Consider the following 15,523-nt stretch of genomic DNA (forward strand, 5'->3'; position numbering starts at 1 on the left):
AAATCCTGATTTCTGGGTCTCATCCTCCGGAAATTCTGTTGTGGCCTCACCCCACAACAAAGAAACAGAATTTCCAGAGGATGAGGCCCAGAAATCAGGATTTTAAAAAGATTCCCAGGTGATTCTAATGTGCAGCCAAGGTTGAGAACCACTGCTTTAGGTGATTTTGAAGCACCTCACCATCTCTGTTTCCTTCCTTTGCCATATCTTTTGTTGTGTTTTTCATTAGTTCTTCTTCCTCTTTCCCTGGCTATTTCCAATACTAAGTTCTCAATTCTAACTTCTATAAAGTTCACCAGTTTTCATGGCTGCAACCCTTCATTTTATTCATTAACCGTTTATGACTCTTGACAGCCATCCTCTCAGCTTACTAACGTAAAAATACAAAGATGTCTGTTTAGGAGGCATTAGCATAAAGGTCATAGTTTATCTATCCATTTAAACAAAGAAGCTTTTATTAAGCACTTATTGCTTGCCAGGCCTAACAGAACCTGACACGTAATAGGTGCTTAAAATAAAAATAGGTTGAGATGAATGAACAAACAAATGAACTATCTTCTCTCTGATGATGAATTCTAAATTTATATCTACTGCCTTGCTCCTTTATTCTGGTGACTGGGCTCCAGGTTCATTTTTCCCCTCCAGATAGAAATATTGGAAAGAAGCCAATTTACCAGTCATCCAAAAGACAAGTCATTGAGGGCCATTTTTTTGACTTATGTATTTTTGATGGCAGAGAAGAAGGAGGTCAAGGGAAATGAGCTGAGAATTCTGCGGAATGGGGAGAGGTCAGAAGAAGGTAGGATTTAAAACAGATGGAGGTGGTTACTTTGAAAAGAAAAGGGAACATCTTTTTCTCTGATATAGATGAAAAAGGCAAAAAAAAGTGCAAAAGAAGAGTAAAAGTTGAAGTTTAGAAGAAGGAGGACTTAGGATAAATGGCATCCTGATATTCCAAATATAATAGGTACTTATGGTGATCAACCAGAATTGAGGAAGAGTAAGGACTGGAATGAGCAGATTAAAGAAACTGAAGGATAAGCAAACAATAAAATGTTACCCAATGCCTACATAAATTGATTTTATAGCAATATAAGTTTGCATGATATTCTCTGGTGACTCAGAATTGGGGTTTCCCGTTACGGTATTGTTGACAGTTCAAAAGTTCAAAGGAATCTGGTACAGTAGGGATGGGTATGAATGAGCACTGCATTAGTCTGCTAGGGATGCTATAAAATACCACAGACTGGGTGGTTTCAATATGTTTTTTTTTTTCATTGATTTCAGAGAGTAAGGGAGAGGGAGGGAGAGAGAGAGAGAGAGAGAGAGAGAGAGAGAGAGGGAGAGAAACATCAATGATGAGAGAGAATCATTGATCAGCTGCCTCCTGCACACCCCTTACTGGGGATTGAGCTCACAATTTAGGCATGTGCCTTGACCAGAATCGAACCCTGATTCATAGGTTAACGTTCAACCACTGAACAACACCGGCTGGGCAGACTGGGTGGTTTAAAAACAAAAATTATTTTTTCACAGTTCTGAAATCTAGAAGTCCAAGATAAAGGTGCCTTAAAGGTTTGTTTCTAGTGGGACCTCTCTTCCTGGCTTGTAGACAGCCACCTCCTTGCTGTGTTCGTTCCTCTGTGTGCCTGCATGGAGAAAAAGATCTGTGGTATCTCTTCCTCTTCTTATAAGTCCTAGGAGATTAGGGCCCATGCCCAGCCAGTGTGGTCAGTGGTTGAGTGTTGACCCATGAACTAGGAGGTCATGGTTTGATTCCAGGGCAGGGAACATGCCCTGGTTGTAGGCTTTATCCCCAGTGGGGTGCATGCAGGAGGCAGCAAATCGGTGATTCCATCTCATCATTGATATTTCCAGCTAATCGGTGATTCCATCTCATCATTGATATTTCCATCACTCGCCCTCTCCCTTCCTCTCTCTGAAATCAATAAAAACATATTAAAAAAGAGAGAGAGAGATTAAATGCCCTATCTCCAAATATCATCATCACACTTGGGGGTTAGGGCTTCAACATTTGAATTTGGGTTTGGGGGACACAATTCATTTCATAATACAGACTTATCTGGTGAGCATTTTTCAGAATTCACATATCAGGGTCCCTCCTCAGATCTACTGGATCAGATTTCCTGCCTGTGGTAGAAATAGAAAACTCAAAAGTGGAACAGCCATTTGTGCACAAGCAGATATCAGCCCAGGTGATTAGTGAACTTGGAAATGAGTCATAAGCATGGGGCTTTAATGATGGGAAATGTAGCCAGACCTGAGTGAGGCAGGGAGCTGGAATTGAACCCCCTGTAAAGCCAGAATCCTGCCTTCAACCAGTGATATGCTGATACCAGTTCCTACCAGTGGCCTTGCTCAGCTCTTCCCCAAACTCCCACATGTACCTGCAAGAGAGTCAGTATTTGAATGCAGGCCATGCAGAAGGCATCAGCTGCCAAAAGGGCTTGCAGTGCAGTGTAGCGAAGAAAAGAGACTTTTCTCTTTTCTCTTCCTCCATCCTCCCTATCCTCAACACTAAAAGAGCCATGGCTTCTGGAAGGGAGGGAGGAGGGGAATAAAAGTGCAAAGAGACATTGAGGGGGAGGGGAATCATTTGACTCAGATGGAGATTCAAGTTTGTAACAGTGAACTAAATTTTCATAGTTGAAAGGTCCCAGAAAGTTAAAGAATCTCCTTCAAATATTGTTAAAGAACAGGAATGGGGAATCATTGGATCATGGTTGAAATTACTTGTTTAAGAAAAATAATTCACTGAATTGAGTGAAGCAGTTGTCATCAAAATAAGAATAATCGAGTGAATGAAATGGAAGGGCTAAAGCAATTGCAAACCATAGTTACATGGAATATAACTGACAGGTTTCTAGAGACGGGGCTGAGTTGGACAGCTAAGGAGCTACTTTGTGGTAGAGACATGGAGGGAGCACCAACTTTGAAATTGTATAGATAAAACTGCTAAATTATCATCACCATAAAAATCTGGCAATAAGCTGTGTCTGGTCAGATACGTCTTCCTATTTCTGCTTAGGCCTAGAAATAACGATTTTTTAAAATGAAATTTCTTCATGGTAATGATGGAGAAACTTCTGGGAGATAGCTTGTCACAGATTCAAATTGTTTTTTTCTACTCTATTCTCCTGGCTATTGTGAGTTTTCTGGTTCCAGACCACAAGCCAAGTTCAGACTATTTGATTTGCATTTCTCTTTTGGAATCTATGTCATCCAGGTTCTGATTCTTTTTTGTGAACACTAGTAACTGTGTCTTCTTAATCTTCTGCTTGCCTATCCAATCTCCGACCCAATGATTAGACTTTCTTCTCACATCTATTTATATTCACTTCTTCTTGCTTGTGGCTTAGTTTCTGACCTCACTGGCTCATCTTGAACTTTAATTGTGCCTGTTTCTGAAAAAATGTCCTGGTGGCCGATTCCCATGCCTTGCAAGATTGTCAACTTCCCTGAATTTCTAGCTTTCCCAGTTCTAAATTCTAGACCTCTTTTTTAATGCATTGCTATCATCACACACAACCCTAGCATTTAGAGTTACATGTGTTTGTCCATTATCATTTCACTTCTTATTTTATTCACCATTTTTTCACATCTTTCAAATGCCTTGTTTCAGTGTAAGCTATATGAATTCACTCTACCACTGAGCAAAGAGTTTTTCACAACAAAATGGTTTTTCCCAAATAATAATGTCTGTTTATAGGATGATAAGAACACTTCTATATGAAATAATTTGCCAGAAAATAGGAAAATGTAATTTTGATTTGGTCATGTTAAATTTTGTTTGAACTACCATTAGTCTATTGATATAATAGCATGTGTATATAACCTGTATTCATGGTAATATTTTGGAAGGTCGTTCTATTTTAACTAAAGATAATAATGTTTTTACTTCTCCCATTTTCTTAAATATGGTGCATATTCCCTATTATCACATTAATGCTTGTCTTGCATACATTTTGCCACTCTTTTCTGTGGTATACATTGTCACTATTCTTTATAATTCCTCTTCATGTCTTAAAAATGAAGTGCTAAGTACTTAGCAGCCTCATATTCTTCTTATTTCTGTGCTTAGTTATCTTTTCTAAGATTTTGAAACCTTATCCATTACTATTATAAACAGAAAAATAATTAAGCTGCCACCTCCATATCATTCTTTTTTATCTGTAGGAATTCAAACTTTAAAACTAGGTAGTGTCATATAAATGTATATACATCTTTTATATATTTCCCCTAATATATTTCATATTTTGGATATTTATAATTATATTTTAATAGTAAGTATATATAATTATCTACATGTATGTGTTTATACCTTAACATGAGTAGTACCAAAGTTGTATAATTTGTCCAGGGTAGTTCTTGCTGTGGAGGCATAAAAGGCAGTACAGAATACAATGTCTGCACTTAGAGAATATATACATCCAGTAGTCCTGAAAAGTCATAAAATAGCAAAAAAATCCAAAGAATTCATAAATATGTGACAGTATAATACACATCATATAAATCCAATGTATAAATTGAGACAATTAAATTCATTGGAAAAATTATTATAAGAAAGATGAGTCTTAAACTTGGTTTTGAGAAGGAGGCAATGTGACATTTAGAAAGACCCTGAGATTTGAAGTAAGGCAGGCCTGGATTCAAATTCCAGTTCTGTGAGGAGCAGCTGCCCCACAACCACCCGAGGAGCAGCCACCGCCCCGTGACTGCAAGAGGAGTGATCGCGTGACCTGCCACCAGGCCCTCCACTGCAGCCACAGGCCCAGCGCAATTCGACACCTAGGTCCTTCAGTGAGAGCAAAAAGGGGGATACAGAAGAACAACCCCCAAAAGAAAGAAAAAGAGAAATCGCCAGAAAAGGAACTAAACGAAACGAAGGCATGCAATGTGTCAAAAAAAATTTATACAGTTCATAAGCCAGATGGATAAGAAAATCAACAACTATGTAAAAATCAAGAAGAAATAAAGAGTGATATAGCTCCAATAAAAAACACTATGGAAGCTTTCAACAGTAGACTAAGAGAAGTAGAGGACCGAATTAGCGAGTTAGAAGACAGGAAAGCAAAACACACCCAATCTGAACTGTGATTGGAGAAAAAAAATAAAAATACAGGAAGAGAGCCTGAGGGAGCTTTGGGACAACATGAAACAAAGCAACATGCATATAATAGGGGTGCCAGAACGACAAGAAGAGGAGCAAGGGCTAGAAAACCTATTTGAAGAAATAATGTCAAATAACTTCCCTCATCTGGGGAAGAAAAAAGTCACACAAGCACAGATAGTCCCAACAAGATAAAACTGAAAAGACCCACACCAAAACACATCATAATTACAATGGCAAATGTTAACGACAAAAAGAGAATCTTAAAGGGTGCAAGAGAGAGACAGAGAGTTAACTACAAGGGATCTCCCATTAGATTATCAAATGATTTCTCAACAGAAACACATCAGGCCAGAAAGGAATGGAAGGAAGTATAGAGGGAGATGCAAAGCAAGGGACTAAATCCAAGAATACTCTATCCAGCAAGCCTATCATTCAAAATTGAAGGGGAAATCAGGAGTTTCACAGACAAAGAAAGGCTAAGGGAGTTTACCACTACCAAGCCAGCAATGCAAGAAATTCTAAAAGGACTGCTGTAAAAAGAAGGAAAAAAAGGGGGGTTGGGGGGAGAGGAACACAGGCAAAAAATAAATAAATAAAAGTGGCTACAAACAAGTACTTATCAATAATAACTTTAAATGTAAATGGACTAAATGCTCCAATCAAAAAACATCAAGTGGCTGAATGGATAAGAATACATGACCCATATATTTGCTGTCTACAAGAGACCCACCTCAGAACAAGAGACTCACACAGACTGAAAGTGAAGGGATGGAAAAATATCTTTCAGGCACATGGAAATGAAAATAAAAGCTGGGGTAGCAATACTTATATCTGACAAAATAGTCCTCAAAGTGAAGGCCATAACAAGAGATAAGGAAGGCCACTTCATACTACTAAAGGGATTGATAAAACAAGAGGATATAATTTTGGTAAACATATTTGCACCCAATGCAGGAGCACCCAAATACATAAAAAACTTCTGGAAGATCTCAAGGGAGAGATCAACAGCAATATGGTCATAGTAAGGGACTTTAGTACCCCACTGACATCACTGGATAAATCCTCTAGAAAAAAATTCAGCAAAGAAACAGCAATCCTAAATGACTCACTAGATCAGATGGACTTAATTGCCATCTTCAGAACATTTCATCCTAAAGCTACAGAATATACATTCTTCTCAAGTGCACATGGGACATTTTCAAAGATAGATCACATATTGGGTCACTGGCAAAGTCTCTCCAAATTCAAGAAGATTGAAATCATATCAAGCATCTTCTCAGACCACAATGGCATAATATTAGAAATCAACTTAATAAAAACAATAAAAAAATTCAAACACTTGGAGGCTGAATAGCAGGCTATTAAACAATGATTGGGTTACCAAAAACATCCTGGAAATGAATGACAATGAAAACACAACAATCCAAAACCTATGGGACACAGTGAAAGCAGTTCTGAGAGGGAAGTTCATAGCATTACAGGCCTACCTCAAAAAAAGCAAGAAAAAATGGTAATAAATCATCTAACTCTACAACTTAAAGAATTAGAAAGAGAGCAACAAGCAAACCCCAGAGTGAGCAGAAGGAAGGAGATAATAAAGATCAGAGCAGAAATAAATGACATAGAGACAAAAAAAAAATACAAAAGATCAATGAAACCAAGAGCAGGTTCTTTGAAAGGATAAACAAGATTGATGAACCTCTAGCCAGGCTCACCAAGAAGCAGAGAGAGGACCCAAATAAATAAAATTAGAAATGAAAGAGGCGAAATAAAAACAGACCCTACAGATATACAAATGTTTGTTAAAAAAAAATGCTATGAACAACTCTTCCAACAAACTAAACAACCTAGAGGAAATGGACATATTCCTAGAAAAATGCAACCTTCCAAAACTCAATCAAGAATAAAAAAATCTCAACAGGCCTATAACTAAGGAGGAAATTGAAGCAGTCATCAAAAACTTCCAGGAGCCCTCACCGGTTTGGCTCAGTGGATAGAGCGTCAGCCTGCGGACTGAAGGGTGCCAGGTTCTATTCCAGTCAAGGGCATGTACCTTGGTTGTGGCATGTCCCCAGTAGGGGGTGTGCAGGAGGCAGCTGATCGATGTTTATCTCTCATTGATGTTTCTAACTCTCTATCCTTTTCCCTTCCTCTCTGTAAAAAATCAATACAATATAAAAACAAACAGACAAACGAAAAAAAAAAAACTTTCAGGAAACAAAAGCCCAGGGACAGACGGCTTCACAGGGGAATTTTACCAAACATTCAAAGAAGAACTAAAACCTATCCTTCTCAGACTATTCCAAAAAATTCAATAGGAAGGCACACTTCCTAGCTCTTTCTGTGAACCAGCATTACCCTAATCCCAGAACCAGATAAAGACACTACAAAGAAAGAGAATTATAGGCCAATATGCCTGATGAACATAAATGCTAAAATCCTCAACAAAATCCTAGAAAATCGGACCCAGTATTACATTAGAAAGACCATACACCATGACCAAGTGGGATATATTCCAGGGATGCAAGGCTGGTACCATATCCGCAAATCAATAAATGTGATACATCACATAAATAAGTTGAGAGACAAAACTCATATAATCATATCAATTGATGTAAAAAGGCATTTGACAAAATCCAACACCCTTTCCTGATAAAAACTCTCAGCAAAGTGGGAATAGAGGGATCATACCTCAACATAATAAAAGCCTTATATGACAAACCTACAGCCAATATCATATTCAATGGGCAAAAACTAAGACCATTTCTCCTAAGAAGAAGAACACGACCGGGATGCCCAATTTCAGCACTCTTGTTTGAAATAGTACTGGTAGTGGTAGCCATAGAGATCAGACAAGAAGAAATAAAAGGCATCCGAATTAAAAAAGAAAAGTAAAATTATCATTATTTTTAGATGACATGATATTATACTTAGAAAACCCTAAAGACTCCACAAAAAAACTACTAGATTTAATAAATGAATTTGTCAATGTAGAAGGATACAAAATTAACACCCAGAAATCTATGGTATTTTTATACATCAATATTGTACTCACAGAAGAGAAACTAAAATAATAATAATAATAAAATAAAATAAAAATCACATTTACCATTGCAACACAAAAATTAAGGTACCTAGGAATAAATTTAACCAAGGAGGTAAAGGACCTATACTCAGAAAATTACAGAACCCTGAAAAAGAGATAGAGGAAGACATGAACAAATGAAAGAATATACCGTGTTCATGGATTGGTAGAATCAACGTCATTAAAATGTCCATACTACCCAAAGCAATGTATAGATTCAATGAAATACCCATTAAAATACCAATAGCATACTTCAAAGATCTAGAAAAAACTCTCCAAAAATTCATCTGGAATAAAAAAAAGATCCCTAATAGCTGCAGCAATCTTGAGAAAGAAGAACAAAGTGGGAGGGATCACAATACCAGATATCAAGCTATATTACAAAGGCATGGTTCTCATAACTTCCTGGTACTGGCACAAGAACAGACATATAGACCAATGGAACAGAACAGAGAACCTAGAAATTGACCCAAGTCATTATGCTCAAAGAAGGCAAGAGCATACAATGGAGTCAAGACAGTCTCTTCAATAAATGGTGTTGGGAAATTGGTCAGACACATGCAAAAAAATGAAACTAGACCACCAACTTACACCATACACAAAAATAAACTCAAAATGGATAAAGGACTGAAACATAAGGGGGAAAAACCATAAAAATCTTAGAAGTCATTGGCAGCAAAATAGCAGACATTTGTCGTAGCAATATCTATATCAATACAGCTCCTAGGGCAATGGAAACTAAAGAGAATATAAACAAATGGGACTACATCAAAATAAAAAGCTTCTGCACAGCAAAAGAACTATCAGCAAAACAACAAGAAAACCCACTGCATGGGAGAATATATATGCAATGTTATCTCCGATAAGGGTTTAATCTCCAAAATTTACAGGGAACTCATACAACTTAACAAAAGGAAGATACACAACCCAATAAAAAAATGGACAAAGGACCTAAATAGACACCTTTCAAAAGAGGACATTCAGAAAGCCAAGAGACATATGAAAAAATGCTCAAAGTCACTAATCATCCCAGAGATGCAAATCAAAACAACAATGAGATACCATCTCACACCTCTCAGAATGGCTATCATCAACAGATCAACAAAGGACAAGTGCTGGAGAGGATGTGGAGAAAAAGGAACCCTTGTGCACTGCTGGTGGGAATGCAGACTGGTGCAGCCCCTGTGGAAAACAGTATGAAGTTTCCTCAAAAAATTAAAAATGGAACTTCAATTTGATCCAGTAATCCCACTTCTAGGAATATATCCCAAGAAAACAGAAACACCAATCAGAAAGGATATATGCACCCCTATGTTCATAGCAGCACAATTTACAATAGCTAAGATTTGGAAACTGCCTAAGTGTCCATCAACAAATGAGTGGATTAGAAAACTGTGGTACATCTACACAATGGAATACTATGCATGGATGGACCTTCTGGGTTCTCTGTTCTGTAATTGGTCTATATGTCTGTTCCTGGAGAGCATTATGCTAGGGCGAAATAAGCTAGTCAGAGAAAGATAAATATCACATAATCTCACTCATTTGTGGAATATAATGAACAACATAAACTGCTGAATAAAAATAAAACCAGAGTCATAGAAGCATGGAATAGACTATCCAACCTATGAGGGAAGGTGGGGAGTGAGGTGGTAAGAGATTAACCAAAGGACTTGTATGCATGCATATGAGCATAACGAATGGACATAGATGGTGGTGGTGGGGGGGGAGGTGAGGGCATGTGCTGGTGGTTGAGGACAGCCGGGGGGAGGTCAATGGGGGAAAAAGGAGACTTATGTAATATATTAAACAATAAAGAATTTAAATTTAAAAATTCCAGTTCTGAATTTACTAGCTGTATGATCTTGGGCAAGTTTTCTAACTGCTCTGATTCTTTAGTCCCTCCATCCTCCCCCATGTGAAACTAGAACAAACTTCTACAGTTGCTATGAGAACAAAATTAGATAATATAAGCTTTCATAGTATTCACTCAATGACTAGGTGTTTGTATTTTTCACTTCCCCACATAATCTGCCACATCTTGTATTAAGTCTTTTTCTAGTGTATATTAAAATAATGAAATTTACTGGAAAACTTAGAAAATATAGTTAAAATTTATATTGCTTTAAAAAAATTATAATGAACATTCATCATTAAGAAGAAGGTTTTCTAAGTTTAAAGAATTTTGAAATGGTAAAGCAGTTGAGATTTAAGTTCTATCTACATGATTTATATACTAGTCAAAATAATAACTCAAATTATCTTTTTTCTTTAATATTTTTATTGATTTTTTTGTTTCTTTTAGAGAGAGAGAGAGGAAGAGAGAAACATCGATGTGAGAGTGGAATATTGACCGGCTACCTCCTGCACACCCCCTACTAGGAATCGAACCAGAAAACTTTCTGGACACAAAACAACACCCAACCAACTAAGCCACATTAGTCAGGGCTCAAATTATCTTTTGATCATTCAGGGTCCTTCGATATCTAGAAGATTGCCACCATTTGTTACGTTAAGGTCAAATCAATAACTGTACAGTCATGTCAAGAACACTAGAAAGAGTTTCAGAGTAATGATTAAGCAAGAGAGCATATGGTCTTTCCCTAAAAACAAAGACAATCAATTCTTTAAGAAAGCTTAAAATGACCACTGAACTAGGAACCAGAGCCCAAATAATGAATACCAAGCTACTTCCTCAACAAGAAATGTTATCCCAGCAGTGCAGCTGTGAGCTAATTAAAAACTCAGATCACTGTGATGAACTTTAGCATTGCATTTACAGAATTAATTTGGAGGACATGTCATTAAAGTCTGGGGTTTATCAGAAGAAGGCAGCCTTTTTTTTTAAAGCAGCATTAATAATTAACATATTGGGTAAGTCACTTATTATAGATGGAGCCTGTAAGATCTTTCATATAGATGCAAAAACTGAGCAATGAATTTCTAAGCAAAATAATGAGGCTATTACACTGTGGCACTAAATCCAAAAATAGTGCATTAGATACTCCGAAAGCACTTTCATAAATAAATTTATATTCTATATGATTATTTCTAAGATTCTAAAAGTCATATTAATGACCACTAATACACTAAAATCTAATAGCTAGATATGTATCTGAAATATGTAGCAATTCTTTACTAATTAACTTAGAAATAAATCAGTAATAATTGGAATGTGTAAGGCAAGAATATTTTAAATTACTATAAAGTTTAATACTTTTCCTTACTCATAATAGCTGAGCTTTAAAATTTGTATCTTGAATCAATCTAAATAATAAAAGATTCTACTTTTTTAGTAATTCTGAAAGCTGTAATTATATATGTTCTTATATGTGGGCAGTAAGGTTAGAAGTAAGATAGGAAGAAATTTAAATGACTGGAAACGTTTTGGAGGACATAAAATATGTAACCTCATTTCAGGTACCTTATTGTAAGGATTTAAGATGACATGGAGTCCTGGCCAAGTGGCTTGGTTGATTAGAGCTATGTCCCTTAAATAAAAAAGGTTGAGGGCTTGATTCCCAGTTAAGGCACATACCTAGGTTTCAGGTTTGATCCCCAGTTGGGGTATGTATGGGAGGCACACAATCAATGTTTCTCTCTCTCTCCCTAAAAAGAAAAAAAAAAAAAAGAAGAGATGGAGTAAGTAAGGAAATTCTTTACAACCCTCTCCACTCATTTCTAGAATGAAGAGAGCAGCACTTATATTCCTTTCAGTGCTTCAATAAAGTAAGATAACATCTCTTGAATAGTTTTGGCATTTATGATGTAACAGGTAAAAATCATTCTGAAAAAAACCAATAGGAGCCTAGGTAAATACTTCAGACTGACACACAAATGAACCTTACATAAAATACATCTTATTTTAAAATTTAATGCAATGGGCAATGTGAGGGATATAAATTGAACAATTTATCTAGAAAAAAGAATCCATAGGTTTTCCCATATTTCTTCAGTAACTTACCAGGCCATAGGGCTTTTCCAATAATTTTATATTAAATATATATATATAATATTTAATCCTCACCCAATGATATGCTTTTATTAATCTGAGAGAGAGAGAAGCATCAATGTGAGAGAGAAACATTGATCAGTTGCCTCCCACACTCACCCAGACCAGAGATGACACTCACAGCATAGATATGTGCCCGAACCAGAATTGAACCCGAAACCTCCAACCAATTGAGCCCCGCCTACACCCTTCAACCCCTGAAAGAGCTCTACATATATATTTTTAAAGTTATTTGCAATTTTCATTCAGAATTATAAAAATGTTAAACATATAGATAAATATAAAAGATAATAAAACTAACTTAAACTGGGGAGCTAAAGAAAATCTGATGGTAATCTTTTTAACAGATTTCACAGCTTTTTTTTTTTTTTAAGCAGTTATACCAAGACTTTTCCAGGAATACTAGCTGAGTTCAAAGGGAGACCTTTTGAATGAAGATCTGGAATTAAGCCAAAAGACAGAACCAGCCTTCCAGGGAAAGTGAGGTATGGTGAGAAGAGAGGCCTAAGCAAGAGACAAAAGCAGGGGATTTCTAATAGAGGAAATTAACAGTTCTTCTAAAAGACAGAACAAGTAGCCAAACAAAAGTGACTGGTACAAAGGAAGGTATAACTATCTGTTCTTATAATTTCATACAAGTTTCAGCAGAAGATTACTTTATAGATAGAAGAACAAGTACTTCTCTGATTTAGGAGTGCCATAATTTGGTCAAGTAGTTGTTTTCCCTCTAGATCCTCCAAATGCCTTTCTAAATAATTCTAAATAGGAATGAAAGGCTTTCACAAGGATTGGTCTTTCAAAGCTAATTAAATGAAAAGAAAGAGAAAGTTGATTAGCTTGGGAGGTTTTCCAGCTATCTTAACTTTTTGAGCTAAGACACATAATTTTATAAATATCCTCTCTAGTTCATCTTAGCCAGACACTCCCTCAATAAGACACAATGGTACACTCTTGCCCTTGTCCCCCAAACACTGCTGGAGCTGGTTGACCTAAATGTCTTTGCACATTTAGGGTGCAGCTTGAGAAAAGGAACTGAGGCAAAGATTACGACTTGATAAAGTGAGATACCAGCAATTTTTTTCTTGGAAAGGGTAAGTTTAGGAGTAACAGTTAACAGAGGGGGTGAGAGGTGAGTTATTCAGTTGCTGTCCAGTTTTACTCTAGGAAATGAATTAGATACATTTTAGATGGTAAGGACTTTTTGGAAGTTGAAGGTCAGAAACCAAGATGGGGGTAAGAGAGAAAAATCTGTTCAAAAAAGTCTGTATTACTAGAAAGTTAAACCAACAGAGAACCATCTTAAGTGAACAATTTATCTAGAAAAAAGAGTCCATAGGTTTTCCCATATTTCTTCAGTAACTTACCAGGCCATAGGGCTTTTCCAATAATTTTGTAGATATAATTCCTCATCTAGACAAGAGTAACTGCCTAGACAGATTAAGTGTCTTAAGATGTCCAGTTTTAAAGTTTAAAATGTGCATATACATCTTTGTCTCTTTTTATATAAATACTAGGGAACCGGTGCACAAAAATTTGTGCACTCGGGGTGGGGGGGGGGCGGTGGTCCCTCAGCCTGGCCTGTGCCCTCTTGCAGTCTGGGACCTCTGGGGGATGTCCACCTGCTGGCTTAGGCTCACTCCTCGGGGGGATTGGGCCTAAGCTGGCAGTCAGACATCCCTCTGGCAGCCCGGGAGCCCTCGGGGGATGTCCACTTGCCAGCGGGGAGCAGGCCTAAGCTGCAGTCTGACATCCTTAGTGCTGCTGAGGAGGCGGGAGAGGCTCCCGCCACCACCTTTGTGCTGGCAGCCATCAGCCTGGCTTGTGGCTGAACAGAGCTCTCCCTGTAGGAGCGCACTGACCACCAGAGGGCAGCTCCTGCATTCAGTGTCTGCCCCCTGGTGGTCAGTGTGTGTCATAGTGACCAGTCATTCCCAGTGGTTCTGCTCTTAGAGTCAATTTGCATATTACCCTTTTATTATATAAGATAGAGGTCTGGTGCACGGGTGGGGCCCAGCTGGTTTGCCCTTGAAGGGTGTCCCGGGATCAGGGTGGGGGTCCCACTGGAGTGTCCTGTTCCAGCCTGGGTGGCTGCCGCCGCCATCTTGGTTGGCAGTTAATTTGCATATCGCCTGATTAGCCAATGGGAAGCGTGTTGGAGGTATGGTTAATAACCCATGTTTGTCTATTATTAGATAGGATAACATATATTTGAAAATTCTATATATAAAAAAGTTTCTATAGTATATGCACTCTATCTGAACCAAGTGCCAAAGGTTTAGGTAAAAATATATTGTGTATTTGATATTAATCTGTGTATTAAGTCTCTTATGTTATTACTAGAGGCCCGGTGCACGAAATTCGTGCACTGAGGATGGGTGGGGGGTCCCTTAGCCCAGCATGTGCCCTCTTGCAGTCCGGGACCCCTCCCTTGTTACTGACCACCTGCTTGCTGCTTCCTACCACTTGGCTTGCTGCTCCTTTGTTCTGCCACGAAGGCCTTGGGTCTGCTGGGTGCCGGGCCTGCGGGTTTGTGTCTCTGATACCCACAGCAGCCCCAGCACCAAGGTGGTGGGCCTTGGGGCTGCTGGGTACAGGCCACCCCATTGCATGTTTGTGTCTTCTATCAGGCCCCCAGCAGCTCCAGCAGCCCCAGCACCACCTAAATAACTTAAGGGAAACTTTATTTAGTCTTCTTTTAAAAGCAATCTAGTTTAAAAATGAGTTGCAGTTAAGACAGAACAAAGAACATGGTACCTAAGAGTGAGATAGACTGACAGAGGAGAGGCTGGGCACTGGTCAGGGGCTTACATGCCAACTGTTCTCCACCTGTGAAATGATGTAAAATCGGTTTCTTTAGTTTTCTGCTTAATGGTCTTCTCCAGCACTGAGGTCAGAGGAGCCGCCTTCCAGCCTGTAGGCTGTTTCTCAGAGTCGAAATTTTCGCCATAGGCCTCTGCCTAGGACAGGACCTCTGAACCCCCAGGGTGCATAAACACACAGGGCTTCCATCAGGCTCCGCTGATCCCGGGGGCGGGAGGCCTCTCGGCTCCGCTGATCCCGGGGGCGGGAGGCCTCTCGGCTCCATTGATTCCGGGGCCCGGAGGCCTCTCGGCTCCGCTGATCCAGGCGGCCGGGAGGCCTCTCGGCTCCGCTGATCCCGGGGCCGGGAGGCCTCTCGGCTCCACTGATCCCGGGGCCGGGAGGCCTCTCGGCTCTGCTGATCCCGGGGCCGGGAGGCCTCTCAGCTCCGCTGACCTAGGCGGCCGGGAGGCCTCTTGGCTCCGCTGATCCA

Source organism: Myotis lucifugus, unplaced genomic scaffold (assembly GCF_000147115.1).
Source record: "Myotis lucifugus unplaced genomic scaffold, Myoluc2.0 scaffold_9, whole genome shotgun sequence".
NCBI classification, from domain to species: Eukaryota; Metazoa; Chordata; class Mammalia; order Chiroptera; family Vespertilionidae; genus Myotis; species Myotis lucifugus.